The sequence below is a fragment of the Staurois parvus genome, unplaced genomic scaffold (genome assembly GCF_062004578.1).
Source record: "Staurois parvus isolate SC_StPar_1 unplaced genomic scaffold, SC_StPar_1.0 ptg000338l, whole genome shotgun sequence".
In the NCBI taxonomy this organism is placed as follows: domain Eukaryota; kingdom Metazoa; phylum Chordata; class Amphibia; order Anura; family Ranidae; genus Staurois; species Staurois parvus.
The window spans coordinates 821,199-837,576 of record NW_028318134.1 but is presented as its reverse complement, the minus strand read 5'-3'; the positions used below and the strand labels follow the sequence as shown (position 1 = coordinate 837,576).

General features: G+C 46.3%; 1 pseudogene; it reads left to right on the top strand.

The window, feature by feature from the left end:
• The first annotated feature begins 3,699 nt into the window (after nucleotides 1-3,699).
• On the top strand, nucleotides 3,700-15,432 carry LOC149457027 (uncharacterized; annotated as a pseudogene).
• Nucleotides 15,433-16,378: the final 946 nt, after the last annotated feature.

Here is a 16,378-nt window from a genome sequence, read left to right as displayed (position 1 = left end):
CTTCTTCCTTTTTCTTTCTTCTTCTTCTTCCTTCTTCTTCTTTTTCTTCCTTCTTCTTCTTCTTCTTCGTCTTCTTCTTCGTCTTCTTCTTCTTCGTCTTCTTCCTTCTTCTTCTTCCTTCTTCTTCTTCCTTCTTTTTTCTTCTTCTTCTTTCTTCTTCTACTTCTCCTTCTTCTTTTTCCTACTTCTTCTTCTTCTTCTTCCTTCTTCTTTCTTCTCCTTCTTCTCCTTCTTCTTTTTCCTTCTGCTTCTTACTTCTGCTTTCTTCTTCCTACCTCTTCTTCTCCTTCTTCTTTTTCCTTCTTCTTCTTCTTTTCTTCTTCTTCTTCTTTCTTCTTTTTTCTTCTTTCTTCTTCTTCTTCTTCTTTCTTCTTCTTTCTTCTTCTTCCTCTTCTTCTTTCTTCTTCTTCTTCTTTCTTCTTCTTTCTTCTTCTTTCTTCTCCTTCTTCTTTCTTCTTCTTTTTCTTCTTGTTCTTTCTTCTTTCTTTTTTCTTCTTTTTCTTCTTCTTCTTTCAGGTCACAGCTCATGCGCAGATTTTTTTATCTGTAAAACAATCGGCCAATTTGCCCATCGTTGCCAGGAAAATCGGCCGCAAATTTTCCTACTTGACCGATTCAAAAAAATGCGCCGAAACCCCGTAAAACAGCCGATCAATTAACCCACTAACGGTGCGAAAATCGGACGATTTTTTTTTCGGGTGATTTTTGACCCGTCTATGGCCTGCATTAGTCTCCATTCACATCTCATGATTTGGAATCTTTGGCAAAACGCACAACGCGCTATTGGGTGCCATTATTCTTTAATAGCACTCCAAGCACGGTGCGATTCTGTCATGATCGTTGCTCCTGTGGCAATGGCGGCAAAACACAAATTTTAAAAACCGCTCAGCACTTGTTGCCCAGAAGGGAGCGGTAGCTTCTTTTCAGGCAACAAACGGGCGACAAACTATATGCAATACGCGAAATGTCTGTGTAACATATCAATAAAGTTCATAATTTTAAAAAAAAGGAATGGTACAGCACAGAGCAGTGACTCCCGCCGGACCGCACCACACACCAGTTGCTGCGTTATGAAGCACTGGACTGGATCCCTAGCCCCAGTTCACATTGGGTGCGATGTCATGTGACTTGACAGATAAAAGTCGCATGACAAGTCGCACCCTATTTGCCGCTATGGAACTGTTCAAATCAGTGGGAATTGCGTTGCAGCGACTTTGAAAAAGCTTCCTGCCCTATTTTTGTGCGACTTGCATTGACATCTGTGCATGAAGTCGCACAGATGACGGCAAGCCGCACATGAAGTCTCAGTGAATGGCGGATTCGAAATTGCACTGAAGCAGCGTGACTTCAAGCTGCACCTGGTGTGAACGGGGGGCTTAAGCTGCAAAAGCAGCAGCCAGGGGTGTACAGATGTCGCAGCCACGATGCTTTGCTTCTCAGCTGCGACAGAAATGATACCCACTGTAGCTTTCAGCAGGCATTACTGCCCGCTAAATGTGAGGGATGGGGTCACACTGCAACTACTGCCCGCTAAACGTAAGGGATGGGGTCGTTCTACAACTACTGCCTGCTAAACATAAGGGATGGGGTCGCACTGCAACTACTGCCCGCTAAACGCAAGGGATGGGGTCGCACTGCAACTACTGCCCGCTAAACGCAAGGGATGGGGTCGCACTGCAACTATTGCCCCCTAAACGCAAGGGATGGGGTCGCACTGCAACTACTGCCCGCTAAACATAAGGGATGGGGTCGCACTGCAACTACTGCCCGCTAAACGCAAGGGATGGGGTCGCACTGCAACTACTGCCCGCTAAACGCAAGGGATGGGGTCGTTCTACAACTACTGCCTGCTAAACGCAAGGGATGGGGTTGCACTGCAAGTACTGCCCGCTAAACGCAAGGGGTGGGGTCGCTCTGCAACTGCTGCCCGCTAAATGCAAGGGATGGGGTTGCACTGCAACTACTGCCCGCTAAACGTGAGGGATGGGGTTGTACTGCAACTACTGCCCGCTAAACATGAGGGATGGGGTCGCACTGCAACTACTGCCCACTAAACGTAAGGGATGGGGTCGTTCTACAACTACTGCCTGCTAAACGCAAGGGATGGAGTCGCACTGCAACTACTGCCCGCTAAACGCAAGGGATGGGGTCGCCCTGCAACTGCTGCCTGCTAAACGTGAGGGATGGGGTCGCACTGCAACTACTGCCCGCTAAACATGAGGGATGGGGTCGTTCTACAACTACTGCCTGCTAAACGCAAGGGATGGGGTCGCACTGCAACTACTGCCCGCTAAACGCAAGGGATGGGGTTGCTCTGCAACTGCTGCCCGCTAAACGCAAGGGATGGGGTTGCACTGCAACTACTGCCCGCTAAACATGAGGGATGGGGTCGCACTGCAACTACTGCCCGCTAAACGTAAAGGATGGGGTCGTTCTACAACTACTGCCCGCTAAACGCAAGGGATGGAGTCGCACTGCAACTACTGCCGCTAAACGCAAGGGATGGGGTCACCCTGCAACTGCTGCCTGCTAAACGCAAGGGATGGGGTCGCACTGCAACTACTGCCCACTGAACGCAAGGGATGGGGTCGCACTGCAACTACTGCCTGCTAAACGTGAGGGATGGGGTCGCACTGCAACTACTGCCTGCTAAACGCAAGGGATGGGGTCACACTGCAACTACTGCCTGCTAAACGCAAGGGCTGGGGTCACACTGCAACTACTGCCCACTAAACGCAAGGGATGGGGTCGCCCTGCAACTGCTGCCTGCTAAACGTGAGGGATGGGGTCACACTGCAACTACTGCCTGCTAAACGCAAGGGCTGGGGTCACACTGCAACTACTGCCCACTAAACGCAAGGGATGGGGTCGCTCTGTAACTACTGCCTGCTAAACGCAAGGGATGGGGTCGCACTGCAACTACTGCCTGCTAAATGCAAGGGATGGGGTCGCCCTGCAACTGCTGCCTGCTAAACGTGAGGGATGGGGTCGCTCTGTAACTACTGCCTGCTAAACGCAAGGGATGGGGTCGCACTGCAACTACTGCCTGCTAAATGCAAGGGATGGGGTCACTCTGTAACTACTGCTCGCTAAACGCAAGGGATGGGGTCGCACTGCAACTACTGCCTGCTAAATGCAAGGGATGGGGTCGCACTGCAACTACTGCCCACTAAACGCAAGGGATGGGGTCGCTCTGCAACCTCCCAGCAATTGTGCATGCGGTGCAGTCATTTGGCATCATGGGGGTTAAAACGGGCAGTGAGGAGGTGTCATATCGCCTCTTTACCGCCTGTCAAAAGCCTCTGACATGTGATCTGAGTGCGGATCACTTTTCAGAGGCGTGGCAGTCTGTGCCACAAGTGTAAAGGAGTGCTAAGATCAGAGTACGTGGTGATACAAAGTAACTCCGGAGTGTGTATGTGGGGGTTGTCTCTTGCCGGCCTGGCTAATAGAAAAGGCTCTGGGCCAGGAATAAGAGTGGGACAAAATGGCGGCGGTGGTGACAAGAGGAAGCGCGGAGGTCACATGGCCAAATGCCACCGCGTCGCGCCTTCCAAACATCCCAGCATTGGAACACAGGGTAGGACGCTCATGTTGGTGGTGAAGCGCTCATTGCTATACACGGTGCATGTCTGTGGGATGATTGTGTGCATTGTACCTCCTCATTGTCTGGACACATCTCATACAGGTAATAAAAGGATGTCCGGATTATTGGTGACACCGCGTCCGAGGGTAAGCGCCCGCCGCTCCTCCTCCCAGCTCCTGAGTCCGATTGCCGGTGAAATCTCCACTGAACCAAGTCCGGAGCCCAGCACCGAGGGGGAGCTCCACCTGGAGAGGGAGATGTAAGTTATGTAATGGGGGTGGGGGGCTTCATGGGGGATATAAGATGACGGATTCATAAATCAGACGCTTATCTCCATCTTGTCTTCCAGTGACTGCGGCCAGGAGGTCCTAAGCTGCCAGTTTAACCCATCGGGGACCCTGTTGGTAGCTGGACTCATCAACGGGACCATCCAGGTATTAGGAGAAGATTTGTCTTCATGATTCCGCTGCACACTGTGAGCTTCTGACAATGGGCAATAGAAGCTGCAGCAACTCAGAGCTCCGCCCATTTCCTAGCTGGGGGATGTCCAGTATCATCTAGCACTTTCCTCCCCAACCTGACTGTCCCTAGCCCCACCCCCTTTAAGTCCTATTAATCATGGAGGCTCAGTGTAACATGTAAGAGTGCTGCAATGCAACAAAGAAGTGTCCTCTGTATCCTGTATTGCTGTCATTTGTAGTTCTGTACTATCAGACATGTGTCCTGTGACATGTCATGTCTCTGCATGTCTCTTCAGGTATACGTGGTGTCAGACGGAAGCTGTGTATACACTCTGAAGGATGAACAATCACAACGCTCAGATTCCACCCCGTCTCTCTTGGATGATAATGGATTCTTTTGGATGATGATGGGCTCTCTTGGATGTTGACGGGTTCTCTTGGATAATGATGGGTTCTCTTGGATGATGTCCGGTTCTCTTGGATGATGACGGGTTCTTTTGGATGACGATGGGTTCTCTTGGATGTTGACGGGTTCTCTTGGATGTTGACGGGTTCTCTTGGATGTTGACAAGTTCTCTTGGATGATGATGGGTTCTCTTGGATGTTGACGGGTTCTCTTGGATGATGATGGATTCGTTTGGATGTTGACGGGTTCTCTTGGATGTTGACGGTTTCTTTTGGATGATGATGGGTTCTCTTGGATGTTGACGGGTTCTCTTGGATAATGATGGGTTCTCTTGGATGATGTCCGGTTCTCTTGGATGATGACGGGTTCTTGTGGATGTTGACGGGTTCTTTTGGATGATGACGGGTTATCTTGGATGATGATGGGTTCTCTTGGATGATGATGGATTCTTTTGGATGATGAGGGGTTCTCTTGGATGATGAGGGGTTCTCTTGGATGATGAGGGGTTCTCGTGGATGATGACGGGTTCTCGTGGATGATGACGGGTTCTCTTGAATGATGACAGGTTCTCTTGGATGATGACAGTTCTCTTGGATGTTGACGGGTTCTCTTGGATGTTGACGGGTTCTCTTGGATGTTGACAAGTTCTCTTGGATGATGATGGGTTCTCTTGGATGTTGACGGGTTCTCTTGGATGATGATGGATTCTTTTGGATGTTGACGGGTTCTCTTGGATGTTGACGGTTTCTTTTGGATGATGATGGGTTCTCTTGGATGTTGACGGGTTCTCTTGGATAATGATGGGTTCTCTTGGATGATGTCCGGTTCTCTTGGATGATGACGGGTTCTTTTGGATGTTGACGGGTTCTTTTGGATGTTGACGGGTTCTTTTGGATGACGACGGGTTATCTTGGATGATGATGGGTTCTCTTGGATGATGACGGGTTCTCGTGGATGATGACGGGTTCTCTTGGATGATGACGGGTTCTCGTGGATGATGACGGGTTCTCGTGGATGTTGACGGGTTCTCGTGGATGATGACGGGTTCTCTTGGATGATGACGGGTTCTCTTGGATGATGACGGGTTCTCATGGATGATGACGAGATCTCTTGGATGATGACGGGTTCTCGTGGATGATGATGGGTTCTCTTGGGTGATGACGGGTTCTCTTGATGATGACGGGTTCTCGTGGATGATGACAGATTCTCGTGAATGATGACAGGTTCTCTTGGATGATGACGAGTTCTCTTGGATGATGATGAGTTCTCTTGGATGATGACGGGTTCTCTTGGATGATGACGGGTTCTCTTAGATGATGATGGGTTCTCTTGGTTGATGATGGGTTCTCTTGGGTGATGACGGGTTCTCTTGGATGATGACGGGTTCTCGTGGATGATGACGGATTCTCGTGAATGATGACAGGTTCTCTTGGATGATGACGAGTTCTCTTGGATGATGACCAGTCCTGTACTTTAGTCTTCTTTCAGCTCACACTGACTTTGGCTTGGAATAAATCTGGTTATTTTTTTTTGTCAGATGCAGGAGGTCAGGTGACGTTCTGGCACCTCTCCACTCAGAGTTGTGTCCGCTCCCTGCAGGAGGACAGACAGACCCTGTCATCCACCTTCAACCCCTCCAGCAGCCATTTCTTAACAGCAGGATCCGGCGATGAGATCCTCATGTACGACGCAGAGAAGATGGTGTGTGTGAACATCTGCCAGCCAAGGTCTGTGCTCTCCTCTTCCACCAATCTCTTCATTAAATGTCATCTGTACTGTTGTTGCCTGCCTCTCACAGGTTTTAGCTTTCCCCACCAACAATCATTTTTTTCCCAGCATTCTAAAAAAGAACACATCCCTGGCATCCCTTTAGACATGCATGCTTCCTGAGTCGTGCAGACTCTAGCCATGCACTCTGCTGATCAGTTACTTGATTACAAGTCAAGCAGCTGATCAGCAGATTACAGTTAAAGTCTGCAGCACCTGTTGTCTGGCAGGAGGAGCATGCATACAGGGATAACAGGAATGTGTTCTTTCACATAATGCTCTTGAAAGCAAATCAGACATTTCACTGTGAGATATACAGAAGCTTGCTGGCCCCTCCTTCCAGACTCAAGCAAAAGAGCACCAGACAGACCAGTGATGACACCACTGGGTCTTAGAAGAGGTATTTGTTTTAAAACAAAATTATTTAATTGCAAATTTTATTTGCATGTTGCTCAAGGGGAGCAAAGTTTTATATGTGTACATAGCACCCTAGATTCAACCTTTACTCCCCCCTCCCCCACCTGTCCTCCCACCCCTTTCCGCATCTTATTTTTAATAAAATAACAATCTGTCCTGCAGCCCTTCTCTCGCTATGATGGACGGTCACCGCTCTCGGGTCTTCGCCCTGAAGTTTCACCCCCACAGTGAGATGAATTTAATATCTGGAGGCTGGGACAACACCGTCCAGTTAACACAATATACCCCCCCCCCCCCCCAGGCTCATTGTTTAAAAGGGAACGCATGTCATTGTTTTATTTATTCAAACTAGTGGGTACTGTGAGAGGAACTGGGTGTCACCCTGGGTGGTCGGGGGGCACAGTCGGACACTGTCAGAGGTTGAGGGCTCTATGGGGGGGCTGGAGGCTCTATAGTAAGCTAGTGGGTACTACGAGAGGTATTAGGCGGCACTGTGAGAGGGTGGAGGGCACTGTGGGACACTGTTAGAGGTTGAGGGCTCTTTGGTGGCTGGAGGCTCTATAGTAAGCTGGTGGGTACTGCAAGAGGCATTAGGTGGCACTGTGGGAGGGTGAGGGGCACTGTCAGACACTGTCAGAGGTTGAGGGCTCTATGGGGGGCTGGAGGCTCTATAGTAAGCTGGTGGGTAATGCAAGAGGTATTAGGTGGCACTGACAGGGTGGAGGGCACTGTCGGACGCTGTTAGAGGTTGATGGCTCTTTGGTGGCTGTGTTGGTTATGTGTTAGAGAAGACACTGGTAGTTTGTGATGAGGCAGAACACTGTTTTACTTGTGTGGCTTAAGTTGCAAACATACACAGCACATTTCAGCACACATCTTGGTTTTTGAAGAGAGGAAGAGAGAGAAATAGGGAGAGAGAGAACCAACAAGTTTTATACATGCACAACTAGTAACCTTAGTGTACAGTGCCATCTACTGGTCAAGTGATATTAACACACAATACTAAATAGTACATGCTGTTGTATTCCCAACACCCCTTCTCAATGGCATGTGCATAATTATATGACATTTAGTCTCTTTGGTAGAAAACAATGACGTTCCCTTGGCAAAGGTTTGGTGAGTGCGTCTGCAGTCATCTCCTCTGATGGGCAGTACTGGATGTTGATAACCCCTTGTTCTTGCATGTCTCTGAGCAGATGATATCTTACATCAATGTGCTTGGTTCTTGGGTTAATCTTCTCAGAGTGTGTAAGCTTTATGCATCCCTGATTGTCTTCAAAGATGGGTGTGGGTTGTGACATATTCAGTCCCATGTCTAGTAGAAGTTGACGAATCCAAATGGCTTCGTGACATGCATGTGCTGCTGCTATGTATTCCGCTTCAGTTGAAGAGAGTGCAACAGTCACTTGTTTCCGACTAGACCAGCTTATGGTTCCTTGTCCATACTGGAAGATGTAACCACTTGTAGATTTGCGGTCAGTGGTGTCTCCAGCCCAATCGGCGTCCACATATCCAATCAGTTTTGGGTTTGATGATGCTGGAAGTCGCAGCTTCATCCGATTTTGTTCCCTTTAGGTACTGCATTCCCTCTTTACTGCATTCCAGTCGCGTTGACACGGTGTTGCGACTTTCCTGCAAAGTATTCCCACTGCTAGGACGATGTCTGGTCTTGTCACGGTGGCGATGTATAGCAATTTTCCAATTGCCCTGCGGTAATAATCATTGTTAGGTAACAAGTTTTCTGTTCCGTTGTTTTTTGGATAATCTGGTTCCATTGGTGTTTTCGCTTCCTTTGCATCTTGCAAGTGAAACTGTTCTAACATTTCTATAATTTTCTGACTTTGGTTAAGAAGATAGCTTCCATCCTCTTCCCGCTCTATTTGAATTCCTAGGTAGTGAGTAATGTTCCCCAACTCTTTAATTTCAAAATTTTGTTTCAGTTTGTGAACTATTTGGTCATAGTCCCCTTCTTGTTCAAAACACGTTAAGATGTCATCGACGTATATTAGGATGTATTTGTTCTCTTGATTCTTTGAATACAGACATGGATCTGCTTTATTTTTTGAGAACCCTTCTTTTCTGAGTATTTCGTTCACTTTTTCATTCCATGCTCTCGCCGCTTGCTTGAGCCCATAGATGCTCTTTTGCAGTTTGCATACAAGGTTCTTTTCTTTCTCAAATCCTGGTGGCTGTTCCATGTACAGATCCTCCTTGATGTCTCCATACAAAAAGGCAGTTTTGACGTCTAGGTGCTTTACTTGCATTCCCTTTCCGGCAGCAATACTAAGGAGTGTCCTTATGGTGGAATGTTTCACAACTGGAGCAAATGTCTCATCGTAATCTTCTCCAAATTTCTGGGAGTATCCCTTGGCAACTAATCTTGCTTTGTATCTACAGATGTTTCCTTCTGTATCATATTTCACTTTAAAAGTCCATTTGCTTTCGATGGTTTTGCAACCGGGAGGGAGTTCTGTTAGTGACCAAGTTTTATTTTCTTGAAGTGATTTTATTTCTTCTTCAGCTGCTTTTCTTCACTGATCGGCTTCCCTTCTCGGCAAAGTTTCTATGTCTTCCCAGGATGTTGGCTCCTGTGTTTGATGTGTTTTAGCAGCGTATGATAACCTGCGAGGTGGTATCCCTTTTGTCATTCGAGAGGATCTTCTGATTTCTTGTTGTTCAGTGGGTTCTATTGGCTCATTGATTGTAAGTTCCACTTCTTGTTCTGGCTCTTGTCCTGCTTCGCATGGGTCAGTGTCTCTTGCTGATTCAGCGCGTAAATCCTCTCCACATTTTTCAAGAATTGTATTATCTGATGCTTCACTTTCATCAAAATAAACACTGCGGCTTACTATGACCTTGTTGGTCTTTGGACAAAGGATTCTATATCCCTTACTCTGCTCACTGTAGCCCACCAGAATGCCTTCTATGGCTTTGTTCTCCAACTTGGAGCGTTTCTGACTTGGAATGTGGGCATATGCTTTACAGCTAAACACTCTGATATGTCCTACGTTAGGTTTTGATCCATTCCACATTTCATATGGTGTACTCTCAATAGCTTTTGATGGGAGCCTGTTTTGTAGGTATGTTGCAGTCATTATTGCTTCTCCCCAGTATTTGTTAGGTAAGGCAGCGTCTGTAATCATACATCTGGTCATTTCTACAAGAGTGCGATTCTTTCTTTCCTCTACACCGTTTTGCTCAGGAGTGTATGGTACGGTTGTTTGGTGTATAATACATTGTTTCTTTAGGTATGATTCCATCTCTTTATTCATATTTTCCCCTCCATTGTCATTGCGTATTATTCCAGGTTTCCTTTGAAACTTGTTGCTTGTCATAGCTACAAACTCTTGAAGTTTTTCTAATGTCTCACTTTTGTGCTTCATTAGATACGTTATTGTGTACCTGGAATAATCGTCGATGAAAGTCAGTAAATATCTGTTCCCGCCAGGTGTGATGGTTTTCATTGGTCCGCACACATCACTGTGTCTCAGTTCCATGGGTTTAATGGTTTTACTCTGACTGGTCTGTGGAAGAGGGGTTCGGGTGGCCTTTGCTTTGATGCAACACGTGCACTTGCTGAGAGTGTGGCAAGGCAATATTTTCATGTCTTCTGATAGACCTCTCTTTGCAAAGTCCTTTATAGCTTCTGGGTTTCGATGCCCCAATCTTCTATGCCACAGGTGGATGCACTTGTCATGTGGGTTATGAGTTGCCGCATTAGCCTTCTCACTTTCAGTGATGATTTTGTACAGATGTTCATCTAATCTTCCTCTTGCTAAAATTTGCTTTCCATTTTGCATTGTGCATTCATTACCTCTGAACTGGACAGTGAGTCCATTGCTTGCAAGGGTTTTAACTGATAGGAGGCTTCCTTCTAGGCTTGGAACATATAGAACATTCTTTACAAGGATGCTCTGCTTGCCCCCTGATGGCGTTTTGCAGTTCAGAAATCCCTGACCTTTACCTTCCGCTGTAATACTTTTCCCATTTGCTAGGAAGACTTTATCTTTTACACTAAAAGCAATTTCTGTGAAGAATGTCTCGTCGCTTGTCATGTGACTTGTTGCCCCTGAATCAATGTACCATCCATGTGAGGTACTATTCTGAGTCACTTTAAAAGTACCACTCCATGATGCACTTTCATTGTCTTTCATGACTGCTTTAGCTCTTTCTCTTGTGGGTAGCTCCCGCTTTCGCTGCTCAGCTTTCCAGATTGAACAGTTCTTTTTCAGGTGACCGGCCTTTTTGCAGCGAAAACATACCCTGGTTTCTTTGCTTTGTCTTATGCCTTCATGCACCTTCAGAGCTGCCTCTGGTCTCTCGTTCTCTTCACTATGCAAATTTTCCTTTCTTCTGCTGTATTCATCAATTAATTTTCCCTTAACATATTCTAGCGTCAGTTCAGTTTTCGGTCTAGTTTCTAGAGCATTTATAAGGGCACTGTATGATTCTGGAAGGCTGCACAGAAGTAGCGCCACAACATGGTTGCCTTTTATTTCTTCACCTATTGCACCCAGCTGGTCCACAATTTCTAGCATAGCATTTACATGTTCACCCATTTCCTGCCCTTTTTCCAGCCTCATCTTATACAGTTTGCGTAGCAGATATAGTTTACTGTTTAGGTTTGCATGTTCATGCAGTGTTTGTAATGCAGTCCACATACCTTTAGCTGTGCTTTCTTTCCTTATATGAATGAGTTGATCGTCCTCCACTAACAGGCTTATGACTGCTTTTGCTTGCCTGTTTATTCTGTCCCATTCTTCCGGGTTGTCATTGGGTCTGTGTGTATCTAGTATCTGCCACAAGTCATCTTTGGATAACAGCATTTCAAGCTTAAACTTCCATAGCTGGTAGTTGGTGTTGTTGAGCTTTGCTATTGTAAACTTCATATCTGAAGCACTTGCCATCTTTCAGTGAATTGGTAGGATTGTAAATGCAGCACTTACTTGCTTGTAGTTTTCCTTTTTCCAGTGTCTGGAGCTGGGCCCATAACCTGTTGGTTATGTGTTATAGAAGACACTGGTAGTGATAGCAGAATTCAGGCTTTACTTGTGTGGCTTAAGTTACAAACATACAGAGCACATTTCTCAGCAGACATATTACTTCCTGAAGAGATGATAGAGAAGAGGAAAGTATCAGCAAGTTTTACACATACACAACTAGTAACCTTTAGCGTACAGTGCCATCTACTGGTCAAGTGATATTACCACAGAATACTGTATATAGTACATTATAGTACATGCTGTTGTATTCCCAACAGTTTTCAGTCCCCATAAACCCAACCAGGAGTAGTACTGGGCTGGTAGTTCCTGGCAATGTCATCCTTGGTGACCCAGAGGACTCAGAATCTCCTGCCTCCTCAAACGCTGTATGGGCTCATACTGATTGGCAACCCTTCTTGAGCCACGTTACAAGGGTAAACGTGCAGAGCTCATCCAGTCTTCACAGAGGGAGCAAAAGATGAAGCATCTTGAGGACGCCATGAAAAAAAAATTTGTTTAACACCTTTTTCTAGACAATGGGAGGTTACCATTTCCTGGAGAACGTGTTTCTGAGGCTTCGTTCTGTCAAGGAAAGAGCGGTGAAAAAGGCGGCCGGCCGACCAATGCCTTTAAACAGTTCTTTAGTCCTCAGTGCGCAGGTCTGTTATGTTTAAGCACCCATCAGCAGTATCTGCATCATATGGTGCAGGATTATCTAGGGGCAAGAGCAGACTTGGAGACCTTTCCAACTGAGCATCCACTGGGTTACTGGGTCTTCACGATGGATTACTGTCCAGAACCTGCTCAATATACCATCGAGTTACTGGCCTTTCCTAGATCCAGTGAGCTTTCCGAACAGACATTCAGTGCTACTGGAGGTTTTTTGACGGATAAAAAAGTGCTTCTGTCCATTGACGCCATTGAACAGCTGACATTTATCAAAATGAATCAGTCCTGGATCAACAGCAACTATCTTGCTCTTGATGCTGATGTAACTGATTACATTTGTTAGGGATCTGGGATCCCTTGAAGACTGCCTATGCTGCCTAACCTATTCCTGAATCCTGATTTTGCTAGCTTCCAACAATTGTTTTGGTTTAGGGCACCACCAACACCCAAGGCCCAAAGCCCAATTTTCCGGCACCTGTTTCACAGATTTTCAATTTTCTTTTTTACCATTTTTCTGTAATTGTTAACATTTAACTGCAGGACCCATTCCTGTGCCCAGCAAGAGTAACTGTAAGAAATTACAGTGTTCAGGCTCCACCAACACCCAAGCAAGGGCGGACTGACAACTCATGGGGCCCCCGGGCAATAGGGGATCATGGGGCCCCCGTGTCCTTGCCCACACTCAAAGCACACCCAAAAAAGCCTATAAAAGGTACCAGGGGAATTTTATGGGGCCTCCTACTGACCCCGGGCCCTCAGGCAGTGTCCGAGTGCATGAATGGTCAGTCCGCCCCTGCACCCAAGGCCCAGTTTTTCTGCACCTGTATGACAGGAGCATATAATTAGAATTTTTAGAGCCGAGTCCAATCCTGCATTCATCAAGAATAACTCTGAAGGGTTACGGTGTGAAGGCACCGCCAACTGTTCGCCCACCAAACACCCCACAATGCACTGCGCTCTCACAGTGCACAGTATCCACCCTACGCTATATAAAACAGAGGGGAGAATAATCTCCCTGAAAAAAAACAAAACAATTAAATAAAGAACAATAATTAAAAAAAATAATATAAGCAAAAAATACATTAATAAAACAAATTGGCTATAGATTTGGGGGGGAGGGGGACTCCACACTGTTTTTTTAATAAATATGTCATAAAAAAAAAATGTCTGCTATGTGCAATTGATAGCCCCTGCGTGGGCGTGTTTTGTTGTTCCTGTCTTAAACTGTTTATAAATTAATAAAAATATTGAAATACAAAATAAAAATGTCAGTCCTGCTGCAGCAGGATCTATTCATTGTACAGATGTGCAACTTTGCAGGTAGTTTAAGGGGACTCACCCAGGCATGATATTGAAAGGAATTTTTCACATTTTTTTTTTTTTTTTTTACTTTAGGCAATGAAAAATGACTGCCGCTTTAAAAACGGTACTCTAAAAATATTTTTTTCAGATTCACGTCCCTGAGGGAAGAACCCGAGTCCCCTTACCACTTTTATTGCCAATACCTTGCATATAAGCCTTCAAAATGGACATTTTTGAATTTCAAAGTTTGAGTCCCATAGACTTGCATTAAGTTCGATGTTCGCCACGAACATTTGGTCCATTCGAATGTTCTACCATGAACCGGACTGCGGGGTGTTTGGCCCATCACTATATGGCACTTTGTTGTTGATTTACAGATGCAGGGAAAATTTACTTAAAGTAGAAATGTTTTCAAACTACTCCAAGCATACTGTAGATCAGGGGTGGGCAACTGTGGCCCTCCAGCTGTTGTAGAACTACAAGTCCCACGAGGCATTGCAAAACTGACAGTTACAAGCATGACTCCCAAAGGCAGAGGCATGATGGGACTTGTAGTTCACCAACAGCTGGAGGGCCACAGTTGCCTACTCCTGCTGTAGATGGTTGATTTTAGCATAGCTGTGATCTCGGACAGTCCCTTATTTTAAAACATGGCAAGATCACAACCTTCTTCACCATGGAGCAAGTTTCCGAGCCTTCTAAAACATGGAAGCATAGCGCTACCCTCGTTGTTTTATGGGTACCCCTAAGCTCTGCACAGCCAGGCAACAGGTATATTTCACACAGACTAACATTCAAGAGACAGTAACCAGTCCCTGGGCTTGATTTTGTTATTTTATTACAGGAAACAACTTGCATAGGGATTATGGGATGCCCAGTTGGCTTGAATCAATGAAGGAGGACAAATTTCTTCCTATGTACAAAGACAGATCCCAGACTGTTCTTTTCCTGAGAGCTGCCAGTCACTGGGGATCAGTAGCAACAGCCCTTTATGGGCGAGGAACTAGCAGCCCCTCAAAAATCAGCTTAGCTTCTAGTAACTACATGCAGAGATATCTTCTCTCTCCCCTGTAGATCTGCTCCCAGCTCCACAGCCGGCAGACACTACCAGCCCTCCTGGCTGCTCTGAAGATCTCCCAGGGCAAGGATTAAGGAATGAGCCCAGCGCTGTCCTTTGAAAGCTTGCTACATGTGGCGGTCTCTCCCCGTGTGATTCCCAGGGTGTGCTGATGCACTCACTCTGTCCTCTTTGCTGCCCATTCATGCTGCACTGTTGAATCTATCCTCCTGAGACAGCCTGAGCACAGCCTGGAGGCTGCCCCCCTGATCTAGGGGACGCCGCCCAGGCACCGACAGTCTCCTCAGCCCTCCATCTTCCACCCAACTCTTTTGTCAGCCTGACTCTTCCACATTTATAGGCCAGTTCACCAGTCTACCAGGACCTCCAAACCTGGGATTTGTCAGACTCCTATAAACATGCTTATTAGGTCCCCGCCTCTTCCTGCTTACCAACTTCTGGAAGTTTCTATGGTCCTCCAGAGTCAGGAGGAGGCGCTAGAGCCACAACCTGTTAAGTCATCCAGCTGACCTACAAAAGCCAGACCTCAATCTCTCACACAGCTACCATGACTCATACACAATGATTTTACCTATAATACACTACACTATTCTAGTAGCACATTAGAGGGTGCTACAGAAGCAATCTCTAAAATCCAGAAACCGGTCGTTCATGTTTCCTCACCAAGTAGCAACACACAGGAAGGTGATGGAGCAATAACACCGACATCACACAAAGGTTTTTCAGCTCTCTTCATCTCCAAGCTTCCATTCGGGAAACAATGAAGAATAAAACTAAAAGAGTCTTAAAGTATAGCAGACAGCAAAACTCCTTTTTTCTAATTTTGGATAGAGTGGAGAGGGATTAGAACCCCCGTCAGGTTTGTGTCCCCCTCTCACCATCTCTATCTTGGTGACTATTATCAGTGAAAGTGAAACAAAGTACCAAATTTTGAATTGTCATCAGAACAGGAATATGAGGACAATAGTTCTGGTGACCTTGGTGACTACCAGGGATTCCCTCACTCTATAGCCACAACAGGAAGTGAAGGAAAATCTCCCTACATGTGGCAACAAAGAAAAATAAAACTCCCTTACTCTATCCAAAATAGTGTGAGCAGAATCATTGTTACAGGGGTATTCAGAGCCCCAAATTTATTACTGTGAAATTTCCTGAATGCAGTTCCCCTTTTCTTCAACATGGAGATAGTAGAGTCCCTGTGATCCTGAGTTTCCAACATAGAACACTGAATGCTGGGAAATATAGTCCGGGCAAGGAATGGTGCCATTGCAGTTGCTGACAAAGAAAGTACAAGCCACAATACACCTGGAGGCAGGAGCAGTCCAAAGGAGGGGGGGGGTATAAAAGTGTTGCACTATCCCCTTAGGAGTTGCTGAGTTTTGGGCCACTCTAAGCTCTACATAGCCAGGCAACATGCAGTTTTCCACACTTGTACACTTGGAGTCAGTAAACAGCCCTTGAGCTTGGTTTTGTTGTTCTTATTAGGGGTTAACAACTTGGAAGGGATTTAGGGGTATATGCAGGGGCGGACTGACAACTCATGGGGCCCCCGGGCAATAGGGGATCATGGGGCCCCTGTGTCCTTGCCCAAACTCAAAAAGCCTATGAAAAAGGTACCAGGGGCATCTCATGGGGCCCCCTACTGACCCCGGGCCCTCGGGCAGTGCCCGAGTTTCCAAATGGTCAGTCCGCCCCTGGGTATATGGGATG